Source organism: Dermacentor variabilis, chromosome 5, assembly GCF_050947875.1.
Source record: "Dermacentor variabilis isolate Ectoservices chromosome 5, ASM5094787v1, whole genome shotgun sequence".
Taxonomy (NCBI): Eukaryota; Metazoa; Arthropoda; class Arachnida; order Ixodida; family Ixodidae; genus Dermacentor; species Dermacentor variabilis.
In genome coordinates, this window is record NC_134572.1 from 159031032 (window position 1) to 159048414 (window position 17383).

Below are 17383 nucleotides of genomic sequence, written 5' to 3' on the forward strand. Positions count from 1 at the left end.
TGGCACACTTACAAATTCTAGCCCGGGAGTTGGCAAGGCGGATCCACTTGGAACGAATTCTCAGGACGACATTAGCAGCTAGTGTATTAATTCGCGAACTTTGCGCAGAAATGCATTGGTGTTCCAGTTACTTTTGTGCTTAAGTGCATAAAACGAAGCTTTGTTAAGAAAGTAAGGGGAACGACAGTGCATTTTTATCACAAGTTTGACGGCGCACATCTCGTAAATGGTGTCATTCACACAATTATTTTCAAGTGTACGTGCCTTGCGGCGTCACCCGCTAGAATTTGTAAATTGCAATATATCTCATAATGTAATTAGCTTCAACATAATTAGTGAATTTTAGTTAATTAGTCGACAGAGGTTGGTCCTACCGGTCCTCACCCAGTAGAGGCAAATTTCGCGTAGGAGACCCAGGAACAGTGCGCTATACAGAGCTATACAGAGCATATCGCTCTTACAGACGCAGCACACGACTATCCAGCGACAAATCTGAGGACACGGGTGATCGTGGTTGTAAGTTCATTTTCAGGTGAGAGACCTGAGGGATCCAGAAGCCACCTTCTGTTATCACGCCTAGAAAGCTGTGCGTTTTGTCGTAGACTGGCTGTCCATTAATTCTCACGACGCACGGTCTCATTGCTTTGCGAGTGAAAGCGACCACAGAGCAGTTCTCGGAGGACACCGGCTGACCTCGTGCTCGAAGATATATGCAATGCTAGTGTGGCCGCTTTTTGGAGTCTGGCGGGCACCTGGCGATGCGTCACTCCTGTTGCCCGACTGCATACACTGCCTGCATAGATTGGCACATGAACGGATTGCGCAAGAGAATTAATCAGATCGATGACCACTATAGGTTAAAATAGCGTGGAGCACAAAGCTCCACCTTGTGTTACTCCACGGTAGTCGTTATGTTGTGACATTGTGCCATCCTCTGTTTTGCACGAAGAATGACCTATCCTTCAAGAAGCTGAATATCCACCGAAAAACAAGGCCACCTGGCCAACATCGCCCAAGGCGTCGAGGATGGCACGATAAGTCATGTTATCATGAGCGCGAACATGGCCTCTGACAACCTGCTTAGGCTTTCTTTTTTATCAGGCACAGTTGCATGACCGTAAGTAATCGCTTCAACGACGAAATGAACATTAAAATGGTCATTAAGAGAATGAGGCGCTAGATTTCTCTTCAACATAACTGCTGCCCACAGATAGCCCTGTACTCTCTCTTTCTCAAATTACTCAACGTGCACGTCGCTGATATTTTTGATATTTTATTACGCGCTCGACTTCGTCCGTAACGGCGTCCCATTCGTAATGTCACGGAACGGAAGCTGCTGCTACGCGATAGAGTTGGCCCCACAATTTCGCGAGCATTCGCCGTCCACGCATAATAAACAAATAGCCTGGAAAAAGAAAGCCAAGTCTTCCTTCACGCCTGACCCACGCGCGCTCGTGTGCCCGAATTTTAAAACCTCGAGCGTCATCCAACGCGCTGCCGTTTCCGTTCTCACTGTGCACACAATTCTTTCGAGAATGTGGGCGTAATTTATAGGCTAATGGGAAGGACTCGCTCATAAATAGGACCTTGCCCGCCACATTTATTGCCGTGACTCGCGAGCGTTAATTCTCTCGCACGCACAATGAGAAAGAGGATTATAGAGAGCAAGCCCCCAGGGACATAGGAAACTCTCACGCATTTTCCGCGCTTGATGCGTACGCAATATACATAGAGCTTCGGTGGCAATTGCCCCCAGCACGCAGTGGAGCCGTCGCAGCTTAACTGCTCGGCGCGCTTTTATTTTCACCCTGACGTCTCTATTCTTCTTGGGTCCCTAATTTGTTTTTCTCTCTTCAACTTTTCTCTCGCAGCTCGACAGTTCTTCGAAATGTGCGCATACGCAAAGGGTCCCCGCGCGAAGAAACAAACGCAGCTGGCGCTGTTTGGCACCGCCTTCCGCGCACGTGAAGGCATAGTATCGTCGAGCGCCTTGCTCGCGTCAAGCCCTGCCGCGCAAGTTTATGTGCGCGCGCAAGAAGGGCAGGCAGGCGTGTCTAACGAGCCCTCGCGCCCCCTTTGGCCCCGGCTCTCGTCTTCGCGGACGCGAACCCTCGTGCATACATCCTTGCCTCTCAATGTCGGGACGCGAGCCAGTGACATTAAAAATTCGCGCGAGAAAGCCAACTGCCGCGCCGTACAAAGTCGAGGGGAGAGAGTCGCCTCTCCGCCGCTGCGATCGAGCGAGCGCGGAGGAGCGCTCTCGCACGCGAGTGTATCCGCGAGAAGTGGCGTCCGAGAGACGTCACGTGCGCGCTTGCGTGCGCCAAGGCCGCCGTCGTTTAGTGCGCCCAGCGCCCCCTATTTGCATTACAATGACATCCGCCAGTTTGCCTCTGCCTACAATAGGCGCATGGGTGCCTTCAAGCTGTGTGTGTGTGTGTGTAAACGTATATCTGTGTACACAGGTATACGCGCAAGCTGTCATTTGTTTTGTTTGTCGTGGTGCTATAGCGCTTAGCTCGGCGACGGTGCGCGCGAGCGTGGGGGTGACCCGTGGTGCTTCGCGTACAAGCAGTGCGGTAGCCGCTGCAGTCGTTAAGGCAACATTTGGGCGCAGTTAACGTTTGAGCGGGACCAGAAACCATCGCTGCGTGCTTATGATACGCAAGCCAGCGCACGTACCGGGCATATACCAGACTGACAATCTGCTGGCGCGGTGTTTGTTCTCTTGTTTTCGTATCAGATTGCGTGGCGGTACAGGGCTGGGCGTTTCTGGTTAACATTAGCATGCACATGCATAAGGCATGATGCTGGTAAGAAACGACCGAGGAGCTGTGCTTAGACGGGTATACGATTCCACTTGTACCCTGACCGTGCTATTTCGAGGCGACGCTTTGTTCTTGCTCTTTCTTTTCGGGAACGGCTTGATGTACAGTTCCAGTCCAGTACACAGCCGAGCCATTCCGCTTTCGCGTACATCTGTGAGCAGTTATGGTTAGTTTGATCTGGCCGACGTTACGAGACGCATAACGAAGAGATACAACTCAGCTAAACAGGAGTAAGAGAAGGTGGGCGCGTTTGAAAGTAATTGAGCGCCTACTTCAATGAAGGGAACAGTACTTGTCCGCAGCGAAGGGACATCACATCGCACTAGTCATTCTAAAGTGCATAATTTGCACATATCATCTAGGCTGAGTTAACAGCTGCTGCGGTTCGCGGCACCTACGCGAGACCTCAATTCCCCCTCCCCGCCGCCACCCTCCAAAAGAAAAGAAAAATAAAGAATGGGCTGGTTTAAAGTGCTTTTCGCAATTATGTTTCTGTGTTCTCCCGCTAAGTGGGTGTACGTGGATACTTCACAAGGCAGTACGCAAGTCGATGTCGCCATAAAATGTCTTACGGGGTTGCGTACGTAACGGTTTTCCCAATTGTTGTCGCGCGACAAATGTGAAATCATGATGTCTGTTGGTCACAGACAGCGCAGCTGCTTGTGCTTTGCATTCCTTCTTGTAAAAGCGAAACACTTGAAATGCTTCAGATGACGCTTATGGGGGAGGCACTGAGTCGTGTACAAGTTTGTCGAGTCTAGTGGCTGACTGAAAAAGCAGAAATGAGCGTTAAAGAACAACCTAATTTCACATACCTTGAATCAGTTGCAACGTATACGATTTTGACGAAAAACTTCGAGAAAAAAAATTGGCAGTGGCTTAGCTTGGCTAAGCTTAGTGGATTGCGAAAGCAATCTTGTGTTCAGGTTGTAGAGTTCCATACTGCTCATCGAACGTGTAGATGCAGTCTCGTCGCCATTCAAAGCAACCATAAGGCTTGCTGTCGAACGATCAGGTGTCGCCAAAGTCGCGTCAGCATCGAGAGCATGCATGATACTTGTAGATGCACCCAGATCAAGGGATGTTGAACGCATTCGCCTGGCTGCATACTATGCACGCCGTTTAGCTAAACGTTGTTCCCGCTCTTCATCCGTTTCTTCCGCACGCCGCCGCTTCTTAGCTGCAGCACATCGTTGCAGCTTCACCTTATACACATCATCCGACATACCGTGGAGGATTCGCTGGGACGACTGCGACGAGCCGAGTTGGGGGGCCGCTTTTCCACAGCTGGCATGACGCCACACATAGCTCACGCTAAAGGTCAATGGTGGATTCTCCGGGATGACGGCCAAGAGCGGAAACCTCGAGCAGTATTGCTTTCGCAATAAAAAAAAGACAATAAGAGTTGTGGACACACATTTTTTTTAATCGGGACGTTTTGCCATAGGCATAAAGAATAAAAGAAAGTTAAATAAAGGCTTCCAACTTCGCAACGCGTGCAAGAATTGCAGCGATGTCTTGGCAAACTCGTCCGTCGCCCAACGGTCTTATACTTCCAAGTAGGTGGGGCTTCAGTCCAGCCGTTTTCGATTTTTTGGTCTGATCGCCCGCGCTCCAGGACACAACCAAGGCAGGTGTCGTGCTTCTGACGTCGCCGGAGCTGCGTACTTCGGGCACGTTCCTTCGTCGTGTTTTGTCGATGCCCAAGCACAGGACATTAAATGGTGCAAGGGCCACTCCAGCCCGAATTCCTCTCCGCAGAGATACGTTCTACGCCTGGGCAAGGCTACGGAGAAGAAAGCAGACACACGAGGGAATCAAGGTACGCATATGTCCCGTCGGAGGCTAGGTTTCATTGTTAGGTCGAGTGCGCGGGGATGGGACGGAAAGGACAGACAAGACTTCACAAGCAGGTGGCATGCGTTGAAGCTTTCATGAGTAGGATTTTTAGTGCGGAGTCAGGCTTTAGACGCGCTACCGCGATGTTATGTTGAATTCGAATGGCGGAGTCGGAGCAGCGGACGGACTCCGCGAGCGAACACTCCACTCTGGCGTAGAGAAACGCCTCCAAATCCGCGAGTGGAACACAACCTGCGCCGCCGAAGCAAGGCGGAAGCGGAACTTTATCGCCGAGTTACCCAGGATACCTTGCGGGTTGTCATTTACCTCCGCTGTTTGCTCCCAGCACCGCCACACCGGTCACTTGTCTCTACAGCGCCGTTCACCTGTTTTTTGTTTTTGTTTTTTTGTTTTTAAATGCGGAATGGATATCTCACCAAGCGTGCAGCAGCTTTTGCTTCCTCGCGAGTCGTGACCGGTGGCGCCTCCCAGCAGACAAGCGTGGTAAAAGAAATACGTCACGCAGAGTTCAGGTCCACTCCGCCGATTTTGGTGGAGCATCTTTTTCTGCTCCACGGAGTGACTCCCGCTCTGAATCCACTCCGACTCTCTCATTGGAACACCTTACTCCCGCCCTCACTCTGTCATTGGAACAAACTTGCTCCGAAACGAGCAGAAAAACTTGCTCCGACTCCGCCATTGGAATTCAACATTAGCTATTCGCTTGCTCAGAAAGCACACACAGACACGCACACCAAGAAATCCCCGAAATCGTTTTTTTTTATTTTGAGCCAGAATTTAAAAAAATCAAATCAAAAGTGACCTAGACCTTTTTTAGGGGATGATCACTGGTTCTATGGAAATGACCCCGAAGCAAGTAAGTTTCGAGTCAGCCGCTCCTTCTTCAACAAGATCGAAGAAAAAAGCGACAAGTGCACTGGTGTGAGGACAACGATCATCGTTCCTTTTTTTCTTCGACACTTTTTGTAATTTTGCAAGAGAAATTTGTTGCTCCTGGACAGAGTGCCAATCACCTATTATACTAGGAGATATTAAGACAATTAGGAAGGAATGTGCGAAGAAAACGTGCAACATTCTGGGGTGCAGGCTCTTGGTTTCTCCAGCGTGACAGTGCCGCAGCTCCCATAGCTTTAGTAATGGCGATGTATTTAGCCTCTCGGGGATGCGTTCACATAACATACCCTTTATTCATACATGTCAAGGAATTGACGCCAACGTGTCGTCTGGTAGACGCCACCAGAAGTGGAGCTCTTCCATAAGCTCACATCGTTGACACTGGTACGAAGCCATCAAAGTGTAGATGGACATCTCCGTAATGAATTTATTACCAAATTGTTGTGGAATCTGTTATAGTAACTTGCGCCTGGCATCAGAGCAACTTGCTAGCCGGAGTCAGCTACAGGTGTCACTTGAGAGAGGTCACACACCAGAATGTGAAACTTGAGCGCCCTATGAGTCCATGAGAAGAGAGAAAAGTCTATGTATACTGCTGTGTTCTTTTTCCTCGCTGCTGCAGTCCATAATACGCAATCATGGGACACCCAAGAAAACATAAAGCAAGCCATCAAATTCAGCATTCGCACAGTTGTAGGAGTTCGACAAGTCCGTTGCTGTTGATATAACGTAATGCAGCAGAACCTGTTGATATCTGAAAATTTTGAATTGGCGGTGAAATTATTTTTACAGGAGACACCTGAGACGGTGATTGCGAAAATTCCAGCTTGCTTGCGCGTCAAATCTGGCACCTCTGATAGGGAGTTAAAACTTGAAGACTACGCGGATTGCAATTGGGTGAAGACACATCACTACACCGCACCATGGCAACGACCCAGAGATGGCGACGCCTGCATACATTGTCTGCCAGTTGTAGCCCAAGGGTGCAAATGTAGAAGCGCCCTCTCAAAGCAATGGGTGTCTAAGTTTCACAATCACGACAAGCAAAGATTGAAGCATTCTTTGTCACAATAACGAAACTTCGTAAACCAACAGACGATCACGGCGAAAGGCTCGACAGAGCCAGGTGCCTGCACAATAAAGACTTGCAGACGGATCACCGTTGTAGCAGCGCTTTCGTCTGCTATAGCGTAATGAACGCATGCAGCTACACTAGTACATACAGCTGTCAGTCGTGGCACCCACAAACTAAAGAATTCGTCAAAGCGTATTTGTTGCCCCGTCAACTTTTCGTCTTCGAATTCCGAAGCGCATTTCGCTCTCCGCATCTTCTCCTCACTCTAGCGCAACAAATAAGTACATGCAAGCGTCGTTCCGGGGTCTTTCAACTCAATCAGCCGTTTTTGCTTCAGCTCGTCTTCGGTCCTGCGCAAAACACCACAAGCTGCGCTGCCATGGCCGAGCTTTCTTTAGTTTTAGGACCACGAGCCTCTCTCGACGAATGTTCCGCTCGCAACACAAGACACCCCGTGGCTGCTGCTGCGCGATGGTGCTTGCTGCGTGCGTGCTGACTCTCCAGTCTCGCGTTTCTCCGGCCAGCGCGCAAGCAGGCAGCGGCGACTGCACATTGTCAGCTGGGCTCGCATGGTGGCTGGCTCGGAAACCGGACACCTCAAAGAAGGCGCCTGCGTTTGTCTTTCGAGCGCGCGCCTCCTCGCTTCCGAGCCAGCCGGGCGTCCGAGCAGCAAGACGAAGAGTCTGCGAAATGGCGCCCAGTCGCAAGGACCTGTCGAGGCGGCGGCGTATTTCTCGTCGCTCGCTGGCCTCCACTTACGAGTTGACGCCGGTGCCTGTTTTCTTTGCGCTGACGGGGGTCTTGCTCCTGTCACGGGCAAGTTGTCTCGGTCGGGCCATGGGTGGGGGCGCTAGGTCAGGTTATAAGGAACTGAAGAGCGCCTTGGACTCTCGGGCTATATATTTTGCTTGCTTGTTTTCAACACCGGCGTAACTGTGAAAATGGCGGCGAAGTATGCACGAAGACCGCAGGCTGTAATGTTCGCTACTCTTCTGGCGTAACTATGGTCTGTAATAGGCTCCCGTTATATGGAAATTTTTGTCGTTCGCGCCAACAATCACGCGCCCAATTATCTCGAGAGCACTCAAACCCGGACAGCGTGTTGCAGATAGAAGTGGATCCGTTCCCTTGACCTCCCTTTCTTTAAAGTTTCTGATAATATGTCCGTATTATCCCGAAGCATAAAGACTGTTATTTCGTCCATGCGCCTTCCCCCAAATGGTTTTCTATCAACGGAGCACCGTCGTTTCACGGGCCAGGCAACACGTGACGCACTAGATTAGAATCAACAGTACAACATCATGCTCGTACACTTCATACCACTACTGAAGGGCTCAGGCCACAGAGAGAAACTAAAGACAAAAAAATATATTAATCACCAGCTTCGCGGCGTTTCGCGAACTCCTCGCGTTCCAGGGTCCAGCGCGAGCCTCCCGCGTCAACGAACGCAAAAGGGAAGAAGAGATCTGAAGCGTTCTTGTTAATTTTTACTTTCGGAAGGCCAGCTAGGCCGCTTGCCCGCTCGATCGGGACCCGGCGAGCACGAGGGGCGAGAAATTAGTTTGCGCAGCGTGGTGTATTGCTTGTTGACGCCCGCCCAGGCGAGCGCTTCGTTGCGTGGAGAGCGGGAAGCGCGAAGGGAGCGGGGGGGGGGGGCATTGCAAGGGGGTCCAGGGGGCCAGAGACGTTGCGTCGGGCCTCGCTAGCGAGGTGCTGAGGCGTTCTTCACAGCGCGCGGAGTCTTGTCGAGGTGGGGCAGAGAGAGGGGGGCTTCGAGACGGCGGCGGTGGCGGCTGCTGCGGCGAGGGGCGGGCCTCTCGAGAAGGGCCCCTCTCGAAATTGCTTCATTTGCGTTCGGCTCTGCATGAGAGGTGCGGGGGGGACGAGGGGGAAGGTGACGTTGAGCCTGTCCAGCGGGACCCCCGCTGTGGGGCTCGACGGCTGTTCCGGAGGGAACCGAGTGCACCCCACTTCGCTCGCCGCGCCGCGAGATGCCCCCCCTCACTCTCCGACGACGGCGACGACGACGAGCCAAGAGCCTGCCGGCCACGTTGCTTGCTGGCCGAGGAAGGTCGCGCGGCCGTCTACGCGGCCTCTGAGGGCCTGACGTCTCGCCCTGGCAGCTGCGTGGGCGATGCCGAGAGAGCTCGTTAGGAGAACGAGCTGGCGTGTACGAGGCAAGCAGACCGCGTTCGGCTTCGTTCCACCACGGCTCGGGTTCCGTTCGGCGTGTGGCGCACGCGCCGAAGGAATGAGAAGGAAACAAAAAAGAAGAAGCAGCGGCAGAAACCACATTCTTTTTCCAGCATTTTACCATTAGTCACAGTTGGCACGAGGCGCCTGTCAGTAACAACGACAAGCAGTGTCAGAGAGCTCCTTTTCAATTAACAAAAGAAAAAAAAAGGATTATATGCTTTCTTTTTTTACATTCCGTATAACGTTTATAAGCGGGCTGAATATACCGACCTTGGATATGGTGGAGAAATAAAAAAAAGAAGCTTCACTCGTTAAAAGAAGTTGGGTTAGTTGACTCGCTTCTCCCGCGGGCCCTATTCTTTCCCGGCGCAGGTAAGTCACAAAGAGAAAAGAAATTAGAAATGCAGGTTACAAACAAAACTTACATGGTTGCCAATGTAGCCATCACTGTAGGCACTGTATAGCGGAGAACAAAGGCTGAAATTTCAGAATTTTCTAATCTTCTCCTGCGCGGAAGTGGAGCCAGACCGCTGAGATCGGGGATGAGAAAGAAAGAAAGGTGATCAATCTCCATCGTGGCTCTTACGTATTTCTCTATGCATGCGTGTTCTTACAGATGCTGCGGCCGAGGTAAAGGATGAATCAATTTTATTCATAGCACATCGATGGAAAAGGGCTCACTTGTTTTTACTTTTTGTTGAGCGTTCATAAAAGCCGGGGCAATATTTGCTGAAGATTTTTTCCCAAAGATTCCGCCCCGGCTGTTCATTCTCATTGAAAGGGCACAGCTTCGAGAGAGCCAATGACTAATGGCAAGAAAGAACAGCAAATTAAATGAATTGCTACAAAATACGCCACCTGTCTCTAACTAACTCTTTCCTTACAGAGCCCAAAGAATTTGATCAATTTGATCGACACGTTGTTAAACATTTCCATTAGAATTGTCTTAAAAAACAAGCTACACTGATGCTCCACAAAAAATCTGATATAAGCCGTATGGCCGGCTGGCTGAATTGGCCAACATTGGCTCTAAAGACTCTACCTTCAGCCCGTTTTCATTTATAATACGGACATTACGCCATTTACGCCACGATAAATGGAGGCATGTGATTTCGTATAAATGTATCATCGGTTGTTGGGTGTCATTGTTGACCGAGACTTCTCTTGGAGCACTCAGGTTACCCTCTTGATGAACAAGCACACATCTATTGCTCACGTCTTCGAATTCATCGCCGGCAAAAACATGGGGATCGTTATGGGCTCCACGCTACAGTTGTACCGAACACATTTTATCATATCCCTACGCTATAGCTCTTCCGTGCCTGCTCAAACGTGCAAGTCAAATATTTGAGAGAACCTCAACAGCAGGAACTGTTATAATGGCTCAAGACCATCCAATAACAACTTACATTACCACCGACAGACTTGCGGCCCATATTCGTCACGTTTCACGGATGTAATCAAGCTCTCTTGCCTGCCTTCCAGAACGACGACCCCACGCATCATTCTCCAACGTGGCCAGCATTCATCGTGCCTCCCTACCATCGGGCTTCACACGCTCGGCACGTTCACCCTACGATTTGTGGTATTTAAAACAATCTCAAGTGTGCCTTTCCGTTCCAGCGATAGCAAAGAAAACTAGCCTGCCAACCTTGGCCTTGAAGCAAGCAGCTCTGGATTGTTTGTACACTTTCTACTCTGACCGAGTTCACATATATACGGATGGATCTTCCACTCAGACCAGCTCCACCAGGGTTATCCCATCACGATAAATGAGCATCAGATGCAAGATTTCTCACGTCACAACATCAAGCGGTTCGGAGATTGTTGTCGTTCGAGGTGCCGTTGATTATGATAACAACCAACCACCTAGTCGGTGGTAGATATTCTCCGACTCGAAGGCGGCCTTGCAATGTATTCTGTCAGCTCTTGGTCGCGAGTCCTGTGAACAACTCGTGTCGGAGATACCAGAAACGCACCATCATATGATCGCGAAAGGACACGACGTCGTGTTTCAGTGGCTGCCGGGTCATGGCGGTATCTCCGGCAACGAACTATAGCCGACGAAGCTGCTAGAAAAGCACACGAAGGAGCAAACCATGTTTCTGTACCTTTATCGAGGACTGACGCAGCCCAACACTCAAGCAAGCTATAGCACACCGTATGACACTGGAGAAGTGGCACACATCTGAATTCACCCAGCATCGATTGCATTCCCTCGAGCCGTCTATGCAACTGAGGCTGTTACCTGGGCTTCCGCGAAATGAAGAAACAATGTTGCGTTGCTTACGCTTGGGCGTCGCATTCACCAATGCACATATGTGTTTGATTGGAATGTCTAATAGCGCCGAGTGTAATGACAGTGACGTCGAAGAGTACAGAACATCTACTGGGCTTCCGCCAATCTTTTGAAAATGAAACACATGACCTCTTCACAGCTCTAACCTAGTTAGATTGAAAACCGCTCACCTTGAACAACATCTTGGGACCATGGGCTCGCATATCGCAGCTACAAAAGGCCACAAAAGCGCTGCTGCGATATTTCAAAGCTACCGGATTAAGCGGCCACCAGTGATCCGGACTGAGTGACCGTCAGTTGATATAGAGCAGAAAACGGCTACCACGTCAGCAATATCCACAGTGGACTTTCTCTTTTCTTAACCTTTCCCTCAAGTTGTTGCGTTCTCCAGGGTAGCGTATCCCACCGCTGCCGACCAGCTGCTGCGAGGCCGGTTACTACAAGTTCGACCGGCGTTACTATTGGGTAATGTGGCGTTGTCAGCACGCTGCAGGCGTCGGGTAGACTATGGAGACCAGGCAAGGACGAGACGATTTCTAGTGCGAAACTTGCGCGGTTTATTCAATGGTGGGTGAAAGATGAGAAGGGAATGAAGTCAAAGTACAGTGCGGGGACGCTTAAATATGCCCTCTGAAATCGTAGGTGGGATCTTGCATACGTCAACGTCACGTGACATGCACTGAGTTCCACGGTGCTTGGCGACGGCACCCACTTCTGTCCGGTGAGCATGCACGGGCCCACCTCCGCAGGTGGCAAGCCGCAGGTCCGGGATAGTAGACGCTTATCCTTTCTTCTAGGCGACGTTGGTTCGCGGAAAGGGCGTCTAGTTGCGGAAAGACGACTAATCCATTCTCCCAGTTGACGTCTTCATGAGCGCGCCTCCGCTGGCGGCAGTCCGCGGTCCTGGGAATAGTAGACAGCTGATCACTTCTCTTTCGCGCGTTGCTGGTTCGCGGAAAGGGCGTCTGGTTGTGGATAGGCGGCTGATCCATTGTCCCAGCTGACGTTGTAAGACCTCGTCGTGGCTTAATCCTTTCTTCTAGGCGACGTTAGTACGCGAAAGTTCTCCTGTAGAGCTTGACAGTTCGAGGAAAGGGTCCCTCTAAAGTCGAACACAAACAACGGCGCCTGTAAGCATTGCGGGGTGCCAGCCAGACCGGCAACCCCTCGAGACGACTACAACAAATTGGGAATTCACCCTTCGTTTCGATGAGGCACGGTGGTCGAGCATCCTTTTTACACGGGGTGCTACACGCTAACCGTAACAGTAGCCAACCGGGCTCAATGCTGGTTAAGCTCCCTGCCTTTCATTTATCATTTTCTTCTCTCTCTCGCATTGGTGTTATTTTTTCTTTATAGCAACAGCTGTTATGGGCTGACTTCTCGAGTCGTTTTAATGCCGACTGTGCTCGTCACAGGAATCCCAAAGTGTTGGTGTGTTTATAGAGAAACTAGGAAGAAACAAACGCAGTTTCCCGAGAGAATTCGAACCAAAGGCCCAGAGAGTAGACGTTCGAAGTGCATTCTCGTACTTCGGCGGTTTCAGAAAAGTAAAAGTTTTTGAAAGTTGTAAAGTCCAAGCCTTTGGTTCGTTTGGAATGCAATGTAGTCCATCTTTAGCGGTGCCCATCAATTAATTAATTAATTTCAGTATGTTACCAATCTCAGGCACCGATAGCAACAGTGTCTGTACAATTGAGAAACTATGCAAGCAGTAACAATTCACTCGGTATAGAAGCAATGAAAGAAAGCAAAAGTAAAACACTCAAAAATATAACTGCACAAACACAAGGTTCGCATCACTTTGGCAGAAGCGCAGAAAATGTTCGTTTCTCAATGGTTTTATAGGAATATACTGGCAGTCCTCAAATTGAGGACAGTGGCACAATAAGCGGTCCACGTTCTCCTCGCATTAGCAAACATCACATGCACGATTATCAGCATTTCCAATTAGTGCTGAATAAGCTTTCGTGAAGTCAACTCCCACCCACAACAGACACAGAAGGGACGCTTTCCGTCGCTGCAGTCCGGCCGAAGGTACGAGTTGCAGTGAAGGGTTTAGAATGTGCAGTCTGGTGCGTCTTGTATGTGCGGTATTCAGCTCTGCTAAGACAATGCGAAGCTGTCTCGCAGCGTCGGTCCTTGAGAGAGCAATAGGGACGCAGCGGTCTTCTTTATTTGACGTCCGAGCTGCCTTATCTGCGTCACAGTTTACGATGATACCGCAATGGCCTGGTATCCATTGAAAAGAGATACCATGGCATTTTTCTCTCAAGTGATGAAGAAGTCCCACGATTTAGGACGTGAGCTGATCGTGAGTTCCATGTCGGGGAAACGAATGCACACATTGGAAGGCCGGCCTTGAATCGCAGAAGACTGCCCATTTTCGAGGACTTTCAGCATTTATCACGTTCATGAAGCGCGTCGCTGAGAGCCGTGAGCTCTGCAGCTGTAGACGTAGTGATATGGGAAATCTTGAACCGCTGCGTCATTACCATTGTTTGTATAACTACAATGCCAACGGAATTGGTGTACGTATTTGGGCCATCAGTATAGACGTGTGTGCAGTCGCTGTATTTCTCGTACAGGAGGAGTAAACTAAGTTGCTTGAGTGTCATCATCATCATCATCATCATCATCATCATCAGCCTGGTTACGCCCACTGCAGGGCAAAGGCCTCTCCCATACTTCTCCAACAACCCCGGTCATGTACTACTTGTGGCCATGCCGTCCCTGCAAACTTCTTAATCTCATCCGCCCACCTAACTTTCTGCCGCCCCCTGCTACGCTTCCCTTCCCTTGGGATCCAGTCCGTAACTCTTAATGACCATCGGTTATCTTCCCTCCTCATTACATGTCCTGCCCATGCCCATTTCTTTTTCTTGATTTCAACTAAGATGTCATTAACTCGCGTTTGTTCCCTCACCCAATCTGCTCTTTTCTTATCCCTTAACGTTACACCTATCATTCTTCTTTCCATAGCTCGTTGTGTCGTCCTCAATTTGAGTAGAACCCTTTTCGTAAGCCTCCAGGTTTCTGCCCCGTAGGTGAGTACTGGTAAGACACAGCTATTATATACTTTTCTCTTGAGGGATAACGGCAACCTGCTATTCATGATTTGGGACTGCTTGCCAAACGCACTCCAGCCCATTCTTATTCTTCTGATTATTTCCGTCTCATGATCCGGATCCGCCGTCACTACCTGCCCTAAGTAGATGTATTCCCTTACGACTTCCAGTGCCTCGCTGCCTATTGTAAATTGCTGTTCTCTCCCGAGACTGTTAAGCATTACTTTAGTTTTCTGCATATTAATTTTTAGACCCACTCTTCTGCTTTGCCTCTCCAGGTCAGTGAGCATGCATTGCAGTTGGTCCCCTGAGTTACTAAGCAAGGCAATATCATCAGCGAATCGCAAGTTACTAAGGTATTATCCATTAACTTTTATCCCCAATTCTTCCCAATCCAGGTCTCTGAATACCTCCTGTAAACACGCTGTGAATAGCATTGGAGATATCGTATCTCCCTGCCTGACGCCTTTCTTTACTGGGATTTTGTTGCTTGCTTTATGGAGGACTACGGTGGCTGTGGAGCCGCTATAGATATCTTCCAGTATTTTTACATATGGCTCATCTACACCCTGATTCCGTAATGCCTCCATGACTGCTGAGGTTTCGACTGAATCAAACGCCTTCTCGTAATCAATGAAAGCTATATATAAGGGTTGGTTATATTCAGCACATTTCTCTATCACTTGATTGATAGTGTGAATATGGTCTATTGTTGAGTAGCCTTTACGGAATCCTGCCTGGTCCTTTGGTTGACAGAAGTCTAAGGTGTTCCTGATTCTATTTGCAATTACCTTAGTAAATACTTTGTAGGCAATGGACAGTAAGCTGATCGGTCTATAATTTTTCAAGTCTTTGGCGTCCCCTTTCTTATGGATTAGGATTATGTTAGCGTTCTTCCAAGATTCCGGTACGCTCGAGGTCATGAGGCATTGCGTATACAGGGCGGCCAGTTTCTCTAGAACAATCTGTCCACCATCCTTCAACAAATCTGCTGTTACCTGATCCTCCCCAGCTGCCTTCCCCCTTTGCATATCTCCTAAGGCTTTCTTTACTTCTTCCGGCTTTACCTTCGGGATTTCGAATTCCTCTAGACTATTTTCTCTTCCATTATCGTCGTGGGTGCCACTGGTACTGTATAAATCTCTATAGAACTCCTCAGCCACTTGAACTATCTCATCCATATTAGTAATGATATTGCCGGCTTTGTCTCTTAACGCATACATCTGATTCTTGCCAATTCCTAGTTTCTTCTTCACTGTTTTTAGGCTTCCTCCGCTCTTGAGAGCATATTCAATTCTATCCATATTATACTTCCTTATGTCAGCTGTCTTACGCTTGTTGATTAACTTCGAAAGTCCTGCCAGTTCTATTCTAGCTGTAGGGTTAGATGCTTTCATACATTGGCGTTTCTTGATCAGATCTTTCGCCTCCTGCGATAGTTTGCTGGTATCCTGCCTAGCGGAGTTACCACCGACTTCCATTGCACACTCCTTAATGATGCCCACAAGATTGTCGTTCATTGCTTCAACACTAAGGTCCTCTTCCTGAGTTAAAGCTGAATACCTGTTCTGTAGCTTGATCTGGAATTCCTCTATTTTCCCTCTTACCGCTAACTCATTGATCGGCTTCTTATGTACCAGTTTCTTCCGTTCCCTCCTCAGGTCTAGGCTAATTCGAGTTCTTACCATCCTGTGGTCACTGCAGCGCACCTTGTCGAGCACGTCCACATCTTGTATGATGCCAGGGTTAACGCAGAGTATGAAGTCTATTTCATTTCTAGTCTCGCCGTTCGGGCTCCTCCACGTACACTTTCGGCTATCCCGCTTGCGGAAGAAGGTATTCATTATCGGCATGTTATTCTGTTCCGCAAACTCTACTAATAACTCTCCCCTGCTATTCCTAGTGCCTATGCCATATTCCCCCACTGCCCTGTCTCCAGCCTGCTTCTTGCCTACCTTACCATTAAAATCGCCCATTAGTATAGTGTATTTAGTTTTCACTCTACCCACCGCCGATTCCACGTCTTCATAGAAGCTTTCGACTTCCTGGTCATCATGACTGGATGTAGGGGCGTAGACCTGTACAATCTTCATTTTGTACCTCTTATTAAGTTTCACAACAAGACCTGCCACCCTCTCGTTAATGCTATAGAATTCCTGTATGTTACCAGCTATATTCTTATTAACCAGGAATCCGACTCCTAGTTCTCTTCTATGCGCTAAGCCCCGGTAGCACAGGACGTGCCCGCTATTTAGCACTGTATAAGCTTCTTTTGGCCTCCTAACTTCACTGAGCCCTATTATATCCCATTTACTGCCCTCTAATTCCTCCAATAGCACTGCTAGACTCGCCTCACTAGATAACGTTCTAGCGTTAAACGTTGCCAGGTTCATATTCCAATGGCGGCCTGTCCGGAGCCAGTGATTCTTAGCACCCTCTGCTGCGTCGCAGGTCTGACCGCCGCCGTGGTCAGTTGCTTCGCAGCTGCTGGGGACTGAGGGCCGGGGTTTGATTGTTGTGTTCATAGGAGGTTGTGGCCAAGTACTGCACCAGAGTGGCCAATCCTGCTCTGGTGAGGGAGTGCGTTACCGGTTCTGGTCACCGGGATCAGGCCACACTCCAGGCCTGTTTGTGCAATTTTATCAACACGCGGATTTTTTTTTTAATCCGGTGGAAAATTGCCGGCACCGGGATTCGAACCACGGACCTCTTGCACGCGAGGCGGGTGTTCTACCTCTACGCCACCGCTGCACTCCTGCTTGAGTGTAGATGGCGGCAAGTTCGACTTTTTCTGAAGTCATAGGATTGTTGAGTAGGGGTCACACATCATGGAGGAATCGAAGGTCTTCCCGCTGATGCTTACCCTGACCTAATAGAGGCACGGTGCGCGAAGGTAGTTGCACTGAATGTTGGTGGGGCCTTTCTACTGGGAGACTTGAGAGCTGATGGATAGGGGTCCGGATGAAGTGTCTTACGCAGTAATGGTAATGTGCGTTCTAATAGTGTAATCTAGAGCGTCTGCAATAACTTCAGTCGTTGAAGCAGTTCGCGGTACACCAACACGTATCTTGAGGGCCCGGGCTTGGATGCCTTTTATATTCAGGTTAGTTTTGCAGTTGTTGGACATGACCGGTAGGCTGTACCACAGGAATCCAATAAGCAA